This window comes from Pseudophryne corroboree, chromosome 1, assembly GCF_028390025.1.
Source record: "Pseudophryne corroboree isolate aPseCor3 chromosome 1, aPseCor3.hap2, whole genome shotgun sequence".
Taxonomy (NCBI): domain Eukaryota; kingdom Metazoa; phylum Chordata; class Amphibia; order Anura; family Myobatrachidae; genus Pseudophryne; species Pseudophryne corroboree.
This window is the reverse complement of record NC_086444.1, coordinates 1,217,027,955-1,217,040,787: the sequence shown is the minus strand read 5'-3', so window position 1 is coordinate 1,217,040,787 and position 12,833 is coordinate 1,217,027,955. Positions and strand designations below refer to the sequence as shown.

General features: G+C 44.7%; 1 long non-coding RNA gene across 1 annotated transcript in view; it reads right to left on the bottom strand.

Moving 5' to 3' along the window:
* Nucleotides 1-10,836, bottom strand: part of LOC135025169 (uncharacterized) — a 92,878-nt gene extending 82,042 nt beyond the window's left edge. Inside the window, exon 1 of the long non-coding RNA XR_010222004.1 lies at nt 10,550-10,836. This is a non-coding gene — a long non-coding RNA (uncharacterized LOC135025169). The remainder of the gene's footprint in view (nt 1-10,549) is intronic.
* Nucleotides 10,837-12,833: the final 1,997 nt, after the last annotated feature.

Below are 12,833 nucleotides of genomic sequence, written 5' to 3'. Positions count from 1 at the left end.
TGGTATAGAAGACATTAAGACCAACCCAAACCACCGAGAAGTAGCAGTATCCGTACTGATGGATGGTTTAAAGGAAACATTAAAGACTAGGGTCCAGACCACGCAACCATGTTGGCGAGGTCTGTCGGTGTCCACATTGAGAGAGGCTGCTATTGATCACGACAGAAACATCACTAGGCACAGGGAGTCGCAAAGTGATAAGTTGATGTCAGTAAGTATACAGGCGCTGACCACAAGGCAGCCTGCGTATGTACCACCGAATCCTGTGGGTAAGGCAAGTGTAATAACATGTTTTTCTTGTAACAGACAGGGACACTATGCACGAGACTGTAGAACAAAGAGTGTACAAAGATCTTTTCAACCCCCTAGACAACGACATGACACACGACATTGGGAGCAGGGTCCACAGAGGCGGAGTTTTGAACCACATACAGGGGAAACAAAAAGATATCCCCCGAACAGAGACTGGCATGCCTCTGATAGTTCCCAACTAACTCCCTCACAAGTAGTTGCTGCCAGCGGGATTCAGGGAGGTCAGCATACCCAATAGGGGTGTGGCCATACCTGTAATCTGCAGCCAGTTAAATTGATTGCCAGTCTTGGAAGTGAACCAAAGATTGCAATCAATGTAGCTGGTAAAACTTTAAACTTTCTTGTAGACACAGGGGCGGCCAAGTCAGTGATAAATTCGACAGTGGGCATGAGAACCACTGGTAGGACAGTTCCAACCATGGGAGTAACAGGAGTAGTCCAGCACTACCCTGTTAGCAAACCAGCCGAGATTACAATAGGGCCTTTGCATACCAAGCATTCCTTTTTGCTGGCTGCATCTGCACCAACCAATCTCCTGGGTAGAGACCTACTATGTAAAATGGGGTGCGTCATTTATTGTACTCCTGAAGGTGTATTCTTGGACATTCCTGAGAATCACGCTCAGGAAGTGCGAGACATGTTAGACTCCCCATCAAAATGAATGTCACATACCATTATGACAAATAGGAATCCATCCCAAGTAGAAGAGATGACATCTCAGATACCAGAGTCACTTTGGACAAAAGATGGACAGGACACTGGATTAATGGCAAACGTAGCTCCAGTAGTTGTACAAGTAAAAGATGGTAGGATAGCTCCAAAAATCCCACAGTATCCTCTGAAGCCAGAGGTGGAGTTAGGAGTTTTCCCAGTAATAGAGCGCTTGCTACAACAGGACATTCTAGTAAGAACGTCCAGCACAGCAAATAGTCCCATCTTCCCTGTTAAAAAGAGTGGGGGGAGGGGTTACAGGCTAGTGCAGGATCTAAGGGGGATTAACAAAATAGTGGAGAGTCAGTTCCCCGTAGTGCCTAATCCAGCTGTCATCCTAATGCAAATTCCTCCCACTGCCAAATTTTTCACTGTTATTGACCTCTGCTCCGCATTCTTTTCGGTACCTCTGCACCCTGACAGCCAATATCTATTTGCATTCACATACAGAGGAGTCCAATACACGTGGACTCGGTTACCCCAAGGCTTCATAGATAGTCCAAGTATATTTTCTCAGGCTTTGCATGATTGTTTAAAGTCTTTCCAACCGGAAAGTGGATCAGTGTTGATACAGTATGTGGATGATTTACTGCTGTGTTCAGATTCGCTGGAAGCATCTCTGAAGGATACGAAACAGCTCCTGTTTCATCTTTCAGACACAGGACATAAGGTTTCCAAAGACAAGTTACAATTATGCCAAACTAAGGTAAAATATTTGGGACACTGTCTAACACAAGGACTGAGACACCTGACCGCTGATAGAATCCAAGCCATTAGAGACATGACACTGCCACAAACCCAGCAACAGATCAGGACGTTTTTAGGAATGTGTGGGTATTGCCGTAATTGGATCCCAGGGTTTTCCATATTGGCATTACCTTTGCAGGAAATGGTCTCTTCAAACAAACCTGATCGGATTTTGCATACAGACGAATCCGAAACAGCATTTGAGAGACTTAAACAGTGCCTAACGCAGGCGCCAGCACTAGGTATGCCAGATTATGGGAAACCCTTTGAACTATACGGAACAGAAAGTGCTGGGTGCGCAGCAGGTGTACTAACCCAAAAACACGGTGACGCCAGCAGGCCAGTCGCATACTACAGCGCTCAGCTAGACACAGTAGCGCGATCCCTCCCCACATGCTTGCGTAGCGTTGCGGCGATAGCATTGCTAGTGACAAAAAGCGAAGATGTCGTGCTAGGCCACAACCTCACAATCCATACACCGCATGCGGTATCTGCCTTATTGAACTCTGCCCAAACCAGACACGTCTCATCTGCAAGGTTTACAAGATGGGAATTGGCATTAATGGCCCCAGTAAACATCACCATAAGGAGATGCAGCGCATTAAACCCTGCAACATTTCTCCCAGGTGTGCCTGGTCAGACACAAAGGGTGGAAGGTGAGAGTGATGGGGAAGGAGGATTTAATGCAAAGGAAGATACACATGATTGTATGGAATATTTGACCCAAAATTTTACCGCAAGGCCTGACATCAGTGACAATCCACTGGAAGATGCAGAACTCACGTTCTACACTGACGGTAGTTGTCATAGACAGTCAGACTCGGGAGACTTGTGTACTGGATACGCAGTCGTAGATGACCAAGACACCATAGAAGCGGAACCGCTAGGCCCACCTCACTCAGCCCAAGTTGCTGAACTGGTCGCCCTAACCAGAGCATGTGAATTGGCTAAGGGTAAGTCAGCCAATATCTACACCGATTCTAGATACGCCTTCGGGGTAGTACATGATTTCGGAGCCCTATGGCGCCTCAGAAATTTCATGACGGCAGCTGGTACACCGATAGCGCATGCAGCCCATATAAAAAGGCTTCTAACAGCGATACAGGAACCCGACAGAGTGGCTGTTATCAAATGTAAAGCACATACATATAGCCAAGATCCAGTATCCCTTGGTAACAGCCGAGCAGACGAAGCCGCAAAGCTTGCAGCTGCTACCCCCATACAGACAGACACCACACAACTGATGGTATTTAATACCATCAACACACAGAAGTTGTGTGAGATGCAGAATTTGTGTTCCACACAGGAAAGAGCAGTCTGGAAGGCAAAGGGATATGGCCAGGAGTCCTCAGGGCTCTGGACGGATGGACATGGTAAACCAGTGGCCCCCAGGGCATACCTTCCATGTCTGGCTGAAGCAGCTCACGGGCTGACTCATTTAGGCAGGGAGGGGATGTGCAAATTGGTAAGAGCATACTGGTGCGCCCCAGGATTCTCCTCTCATGCGAGTAAAAGAGCAATGTCATGCCTTACCTGTCTGAGAAAGAATATTGGAAAGGCAATACCTACAGAACCATCCCATATCCCACCTGCCGGCGGCCCGTTCCAGGTAATACAAATTGACTTCATTCAGTTACCCCCATGTCGAAATTTGAAATATGCACTTGTCTGTATAGATGTTTTCTCGAATTGGGTCGAAGCATTTCCAGCAGCTACAAATACCGCTATGTTTACAGCTAAGAAAATTGTACAGGAATTTGTATGTAGATACGGTATCCCTAGGATAATCGAAAGTGATAGGGGTACCCATTTTACAGGTGATGTCTTTCAAGGAATGTGTAAGTTGATGGGTATTGATAGCAAGCTGCACACTCCGTACCGTCCACAGGCGAGCGCGAAGGTCGAAAGAGTGAACAGCACTATTAAAAATAAATTGAGTAAAGTAATGGCAGAGACAGGATTGACGTGGCCAGAAGCTTTACCCATTGTTTTGTATAGCATCAGAACCACTCCCAGGTCCCCTCTTAATCTGTCTCCTTTTGAAATTCTGTTTGGTCGACAACCGCATGTCATGATTAACCCTCAGGATGATTTGAAATGTAACAATGAAGTAACTGTAAAATACTTGATTAACATGAGTAAGCAGTTGAGGAATCAAAATGATAATCTGAAGTTGGTGATTCCTGATTTACCAGATAGTAATTGTCATGACATTGAACCTGGGGATTATGTAATGATACGAAATTTTCTACGCTCAGGTTGTCTTATTGATAGATGGGAAGGACCATACCAGGTCTTATTGACTAGCACCACAGCATTGAAGGTTGCTGAGAGAGAGACTTGGGTCCATTCATCCCACTGCAAGAAGGTTGCTGACCCCGAGAAGTCCCGTGATAAGGAACAGACGGTAGAGGTTGTATCACTGGAGTGTCTGTTCCAGGAGGACTGAGGCGGCACCTGAGCCTTGAAGACCGAAAGCAGTTGTCGACTCCCCTCTCCCTTTTGTTGTTTTTCTCCACTTCCTATCCCCTCTTCCTTGAAACTTCTTTTTCCCCCTTCTCATTTCTCTCCATTTCCTCCTCAGAGATGGACTTGCCCCAAGAGACTGTGATCCGGATTTTGATGTTAACCATGATGTTGACCAGAGCAGTCTGTTCCGGCGAGAGTACCATAGAGGTCGAGAGAGGTTCTGGAATGGGTTCCGATTATGATGATGGAGGCGTAGTTTTCCAAGATCAACCAAACCAACAAGCAAAGGCGAGTATCAGAAAACGATCCGATAGAAGAAATTGTGATGGATTGTTAGCTGAAGAAAACTGTATCTGTAGGCTCTGTGATAATCTGGTTGAAGATGGATGCATAAAGAAATGCCAATCCAGTTTTAATATCCATATGGACCGGCATCCATTGAGTGACTATCACTCCTTAGTGGGTAACGTGTTAAACCAAACAGATTGTTGGGTATGCTCTCAAGTACCTCAGGGTCATAGCAAATCAGGGCTAGTACCATTTCCTTTAACGTTAGGGGAGGTACTTGAGCTAAGTGGTGGGAGACCGGTGGACCGGAGGTTTAACATCTCCAGCCCTCCTAGTTTGAAGCTCCACCAATACCATGTGGATAGGTCCCTCTTATGTTTTAATATCTCCAATCCCCGTAAGCCGGGAAATTGGGAAGTGTCATGGAGCAACCTTACCATGACCTTTTCACACAGAGCAGATAGAATGCCTACAGATACAGAGCTTGTACGCCACATAGCCAGTAGAGGAAAATCTTTCCGGTATCGATATACCTTAGGAAATAGAATTACTAGAGTTGGAGAGGTATCACCAGGATACTGTGCACATATCGTACAAACTGATACGTGCATTAAGCAGATGGAAGAATTAGGGTCAGGAGATTTCACCTGGAAGGTTTGTAACATGGTCATGTCCTTCTCCGTCCCATATGTTCTCCCCGATGACGCATATTTCATATGCGGGAGAAAGGCGTACAAGTGGCTTGCCCCAAACTCTGAAGGATTGTGTTATATTGGAAAAGTATTGCCTGAAGTGATGACTGTTACACATGACAAAATGAAGGACATACACCGTGGTGCCCAAGCTCCTTATACTCACACTCATTACGAGCACCGAGTTAAAAGACAACTGTCAGAAAGGTTAGAGCATCCGGCCTCTGATCTTATCCATGAATCCACCGGGATTCAGGTTCTGGTAGCGTTAGATTTCACTCGCACCGCTCGAGGAGTGATGAATTATAGATACATTTCCGCACTCGCCAATTTGTTAGATAATATCACTGAAATGTATGATGACACGTTTAGATACACTGGAAGAGAACTTCAAGCCTACAAAACAGAACTAGTTCAGCATAGGATGGTTCTTAATTATCTTACAGCAGTAACAGGCGGATATTGTGTTACATTGGCAACACAGTACGGCATAAAGTGTTGCACGTATATCACAAATAGCACCGAGGATCCGGTAGAGGTCATAGACCAAAAGATGGACGATATTCTGCAATTAAAGTGGGAATTTCGTCGAAAACACAATCTCACCCTTGCTGCTGTAGGTAATGAGCTGACTGGTTGGGTGTCATGGTTGAACCCGCGAAATTGGTTCTCCGGTTTAGGAGACTGGGCTCAAGGAGTCATAATGGATGTTGGAAAGTTTCTACTATGCATCTTGGGTGTCGTTATATCGTTTGGATTGATATTTAGATGCGGGCAGGCTTTAATGAGGTGCAAACAAAGTACAAAAGTGATGAGCTTGAGGAGTGAGGAAACCGTAATTAACCTGGATTTGATTTATGACCCAAGGATAGAAACCAGGATGTGATGAAAATGCGATTATACGGTCCGTTTCTTTCACCTGTTTTTCTGCTTTTCTCCAAGATACAAAGACCCCCTTGGACGAGGAAGTTGACGAGACGCTATACAGACAACAGACAAGCACCAAAGATGAAGTTTTGACAACCTATGATATGGACACTTGATGAACTTTGCCATGGATCCCCAGTTTCCCTAGTATTTTTAAACTCACGCTAGCCCAACATTTTTCTGTAAATCTGATGGCACTGACACAGCTATTTGCTCATGCCCAAGGAGCAATACAGCGCAAAGAAGACGACTCTCAACAGATACCGAACACAACTTCAACAACAGATGTACATTTCCCTGACATAGAATATCATTGCATTTTTCGTAAGTGTTCTTTATCTTCATCTCTACAACCCTCAGGTAACGACACACATAGACGATAGGGAATACAGGCACAGATATCAGCAACCACATACCTCCCCCATTCATGTATCATCAACTAAAATGTGCATCCCCATTTTGTTACAACCACAGCCGAAATGAGCTCGGTAGAGTTTGACAGCCCATCCACAGACCCTTAGTACGGGATAAGAAGGAATTCAAATGTATACTTCGCAATACCTCGAAGCTTGACTTACCACACGTACGGCACGATGATACATGACCCTCCAAACATGGACTCATACACACATGCTTCTGCTTTCTCACTAGGTCATACCCTCTTCACACCTACTCCACTCTTCTTCCTTACCCCACCATGGAAATCAATTAACCCCTGACTTACATTTTTCTCCTTTTTGAAATGTTTTAGAAGGTGGCAGTTATTATTGACTGCCAAAGGGTGGACTGTCAAAGTCAGAAAAATGTCTCTATGCACGTCGCCATATTTGCACCGCACACTGGTCCGCGCTGCGCGTGCGTACGCTCTCCCGTGAAGGCGCATACCCGCAATAGCGTGCACTCGCAGGCGCGGTATGCGTATTTACGGTAGAGTTTATGTAGTCGTAGCGTGCGACTCATACGTTACTTATTTTCACAATTAATGTAGTTTATAGATCATGATCCCTTTGATAGTTTCTGAAAGTTTGGTTAATATAGAAGGTCCCTGTTTAAAGGGGTCCCTCTTTGTGTCATACGAAGGGTCTAACAAGAGTCATACAGCAGTGTTTGGTACCCATCGGAAGAGTATTTAATTAGCAATATTCCGGTGTTGGTTTGGAGCGTATTAATCGCTCGTGCGAATAGTTATGGACATAAGAAGTTTATGTCCATTTCTATTATTTACTCATACTCAGGTATGCGGCGGGAAACCCAGTTTCCCACCCACCTGAGCTGTTGGAAATCGTCACAGCCCACCTGTATGAATCAACCTATGACCTTTTGTTATGATACGGGGCCGAATTCCTTCATCCAATGGACAATGGGATTGTAGGGACTATGAGATTGCATTGTGTGTGGGGCATAAATAGGCGGGCCGACCATATCCAACTTCACTCTCATCAACGGTTTTCTGCTGATAATCGGGAGCTGGATATCGAGGCGCATGTGATCATACCCTTTGTGCGTAAGTTTCTCTCCGTAATCATTGTCTTACTGTGAGCCAATTTCTCTCATCTCTCTCTCCATCTCTCTCTCTCTCCTTTCTCTTTTCCCTCATATCTCCCCTAGAATAGTATTGAATTGTATTAGATAGTATTGAATTTTGGTTAGGAAGTATCTGTTATATTGTAGTGTATCATTTGTACTGTTATCCCCTTTTACAAGTATATTAGATATAATACAGTTAATAGGCTTTGGACCCTAAACCAGTATCTGTGTATTTTCTATAGTATTAAGTGTTCACTTGAGCGTCGGTGACGCTCAAGCAGCTTTGTAGTTAGTTAGGTTACACAAGGTTGCACTTACACCCTGTATTCACATTAAGGTATTCTGTGTATTTCATTGATAAGGTTTATACGATAAAGGTATAGCGTTGTGAGCGTCTGCGCCGCTGGTGATCTCCTCGTGGTCTCGAGCGTCCGCTACGCCATAGCGAATCATTACTCTAGTCATAGCCAATAACGTGTTGTCCTGTGATCTCTGGGCCGTGAGCGAACGTGACGCTTGAGCGTCTCGCCTACGGCTGAGCGATCTTTACGCAACTAGCGTACCCTTACGGTACCTCTTAAGTAAACAGCGTACAGTGTTCTTAGACTTCATAAAAGGTTGTTTATACGACAAAAGAATTTAGCATTGTCAAGCTTGACACTTAAACAGATACAGATTGAGCTGCACTTGTATAGTGCGGCTATATTGCAGGCATGCACTCCCGGCGGGACTAGGCAATCCGGCGCCTCGCCCCGCAATGGGAGTGCACAGAGACACTACCAATAAAGTGAATGGGGCGCGTGTGCGTCTCGGATGCGTGCATACCCTGGACATGGCGATAGGTGTGCCTAGGCAGGCGCGCCCAGGCACAGATGGAGCCACATGGCTCCATCTGTATCAGACCAATCAAATCCTCATTCTTTCATCTGAGGAACATAGCCAGAATCAAGCACTTAATTCCCTCAGAAGATCTGTCTATAGTCATAAATGCATTTGTATCATCGCGCCTGGAGTACTGCAATGACCTCTACCTTGGTCTCCGAGCAATAGAATTACAGCAATTGTAACTGGTACAAAACGCAGCTGCCAGGCTATTAACCAACCAGCCCCATTCCAGCTGCATTACACCCACTCTCTTTTCCTGGGGTGGCCAACCAGTCAGAGGCAAAGAGACCAAAAATATCAGTAATCAAATTAAAGAGCCTCCTGTACGTACAAAAACATGAGGTGGCACAAGGCCACACCCAATTTTGTGCGCACACCTTCAGTATGACGTTTGTAGGAGCGTGACCGTGTTTGTAGGAGCATGACATTTTAAAAACCACATCCACATACAGATGGGTTCATTTTTATCTTGACCTTTAATAGCATTAACTGAGACTGGGCTTTTCGGACTTAATCCCCCGCTGTAATGACTTAATCCCCCTGCTGTAATGACTTAATCCCCTGCTGTATTGTTCTCTGTATTGTATTGCAGCTGAGAACAAAAGTTGAAGAGTTTATTTAAAAAACCATGGTGTGCCTAAATGCAGCAAAGAGGCCAAGATAACTGTGGACCCATCTGTACCTGTAAAATACATTTTGAAATCTAGTACCACATAAAGGGCCTGATTCAGGTTGGATCACAATACGCGATCTAACCGCAAAAACTGTGATGAGGATGTCATGCGCACGTGCTTGCATTTTCTGTGGCACCCTGCAGAAAATGCATTCGCCTCTGACTGTCAATCAGGCAGAGGCGTTCGCAGGGCAGAGGGTCGCTACGCTCTGTTTCCACGGTGGAGTCAGAGCGTTGTGGGGGCAGCGATGGAGAAACGGGGGCGGTGCCAGGCAAACGGTGGGTGTCATGGGGGAGTGATTGGGGCAGCTGAGTGACATCAAACAGCCTCTGTGATCACTAAAATGACGGCGTGCCTCCTGCGGGTGCAAACAAGCTACGCCGGCAGAAGGGCTACGCCGGCAGAAGGGCTACGCCGGCAGAAGGTTACCTTATTTTGCAACCGCAATTTCAGCATTGTCAAGGGGGAGAGCTGTTAGCATGCTGGGCGGCCCTCAGCATGCGATACAAAGGATTGCAAGTTTTATAACTTAGCAGAATTTGAGCCAAGAATCTTTGTTCATATGGTATAAGAGGATAATATTATTACCAACTGAAATATACTGATATCATTTTGTCCTACTCAGACAGACTCTCCCCAGCTCTCAAGGGGTATGGGGCTCAGGGTCAGCAGTGTCTAGGTCGACACACATTAGGTTGACACCTATTGGTCAACAGTGACTAGGTCGACACAGGAAATGGGTTAACACAGCCATTAGGTCAACGTGAACAAGGTTGACATGGAGAAAGGTCAACATGATATTTTATGTTTTTTTGTTGTTGTTGTTTTCTTCGTGAAGTGATGGGGAACCCCAATTAGTGTGACATGTTCGCTCGCCATTGCTTCGGCAAGTTGCCTCACTCCACTGCCACTGCTCTCGGCACAGGTTACTGTTCCCAATTGTAGTCTACGTGGATCGTAAAGTATGAAAAAGTTCAAAAAATTAAGAAAAAAAATGTGAAAAACTCATGTCAACCTATTTCCTACTCAATGTCAACATAATGTGTGTCAACTAGACAATGTCGACATAGAGTCTGGATATCCTCCCCCAGCTCTCAGTCAGCACTTTCCCTACAGGCTCAGGCAGCCCCCAGCTCTCAGTCATCTTTCATAGCTCTGACAGCCCACCACTCAGGGAGTATCCCCAACTCTCAGGCAGCATCCTCCTGGTTCTGCGGTAGCCCAAGCCCACTGGCTTTCAGGCAGCCTACTGCACTAGCTTTCAGGCAGCCCCCCAATAACTCTCACACAGCCCACCTGCCAACACACAGTTCTTACCATATTAAGGAGACTGTCCCTTCAATCTTCTGGCATCCGTGACCACGTCCTCCAGGTGGCTGCCTTGAGCTCCGCCTCTCATTATGCAATGTTACTTCACGATGCGCATGGAGCAGAGCAGTGCCTCCCTTGAACAGCTGTGTGCCTGTGAGAATAGACAGACTGTCTAGTCAGTGTGTGTCAGTGTTGGGAGTGGAAGCAGTGCCAGGTGCCAGAGTCGCATTAAAACAAAGAAAAAGCAGTATGCAGCTCGGTAGCCGTGAATTTGCCACAGCTGCTCTTCTCTCTTCACTGGCTCCCTGTAAGTGAGCTGTCAATCATTATCAAGATTGGCTCACTGACTTTCAAAGCGCTACATGACCAGGGCCCAAAGTACTTTAAGCAACTGCTAATCATTTACTATCTCACTCGTTTATTATGATTTGTAGATATAGGACAATTAGCAGTACCTAGAATCTATCTGAACTCATTTGAGGTCAAGCTTTCAGCTTTGTAGCTGAGACTCTATGGAACTCCCTTCCCCACATAGTTCGAGAGGCCCTCACTCTATAAACCTTCCAAAATAGAATCAAAACTTACCTGCTCATCCCAACATTTCACTAGTGTCTCTTGTTAAGCTTGTTTTTTATTATGTGATATAAAGGCAAATGTAAAGCACTTTGAATCCTATTAGAAGAAAAGTACAATATAAATAAAATAATAATAATAATAATAATAATTATTATTATTATTATTATTATTATTATTATTACTATGTGTTATCTGCCAGTATGGTAAAGTAAAACTCTGACTCACCGACCTTTTCCTAATTTATTGCATATTTTGTTGAAGAAAAGATACATCCACTGAGACGTCACCAATGTACAGGAGAGGGCTTCCTCAGAGGAAGCAGTGGCAACCAGGACCTGCTGCAGGGTTATATCAGGAGAACAATTAGAAGACTGAGGGGTTTGAGATGAAGTAAATGCAGATGACTGTACAGGAAAAGGATCTACTTGAGCAGTCATGGAAGGCAAGACAAAGAACTCTAATTTGGAAACTGTATGACTACTCTTCCCTGTGATGAATATTACATAGTTACATAGTATCCGAGGTTGAAAAAAGACAATTGTCCATCGAGTTCAACCTATTTGTGGTCTCCTATGCATAATGATTTGACTAAAATTTCTGACTGATGCTGCTGTCAGCCGTTGCATTTTATCCCTATTTATAGTAACTATAATGCATGACTATGCACCATACCCCTGGATATCCTTATCCATTAGGAATTTATCTAACCCATTCTTAAAGGTGTTGACAGATTCCGCCATTACAACTCCCTCAGGCAGGGAATTCCAAACAGTTATTGTCCTTACCGTGAAAAAGCCTTTACGCCGTATTGTGCGGAATCTCCTCTCCTCTAACCTGAGCGAGTGTCCACGAGTCCTCTGTGTTGATCTAACCAAAAACAGGTCCCGCGCAAGCTCTGTGTATTGTCCCCTTATATATTTGTAGATGTTGATCATATGCCCTCTTAGTCTCCGCTTTTCTAATGTAAACATGCCTAGTCTTTCAAGCCTTTCCTTGTATTCCATCGTCTCCATGCCCTTAATTAGTTTGGTCTCCCTCCTCTGAACCTTTTCTAGCTCCAGGATATCCTTTTTGTAGTACGGTGCCAAGAATTGTACACAGGATTCAAAGTGTGGCCTCACTAGTGATTTATATAATGGGAGTACAATACTCTCGTCCCTAGCATCAATACCCCGTTTTATGCATGCTAATATCTTATTAGCCTTCTTTGCTGCAATCCTACTTTGGGTACTACTGCTTAGTTTGCTATCTATGCGGACACCTAAGTCCTTTTCCAGTACAGAATCCCCTAATTTTACCCCATTTAGTAGGTAGGTGTAATTTTTGTTCTTGTTACCACAGTGCATTACTTTACACTTGTCTGTGTTGAAGCGCATTCTCCATTTGGCTGCCCATGCTTCTAATTTAACTAAGTCGTTCTGAAGAGACTCTGCATCCTCCTCTGTTTTTATAGCCTTATACAATTTGGTATCATCTGCAAAAATTTACACCATGCTCTCTAGACCTTCTGTTAGGTTGTTAATGAAAATATTGAACAATAGCGGTCCTAATACTGAGCCTTGTGGCACACCACTTAGCACTTCAGTCCAAGTTGAAAAAGATCCATTAACCACAACGCGCTGCTCCCTATTATCTAACCAGTTTTTGACCCAAGTGCTTATTGTGCTTCCTAGCCCTGATTCTTGTAGCTTGAAGATAAGTCTCATGTGTGGTA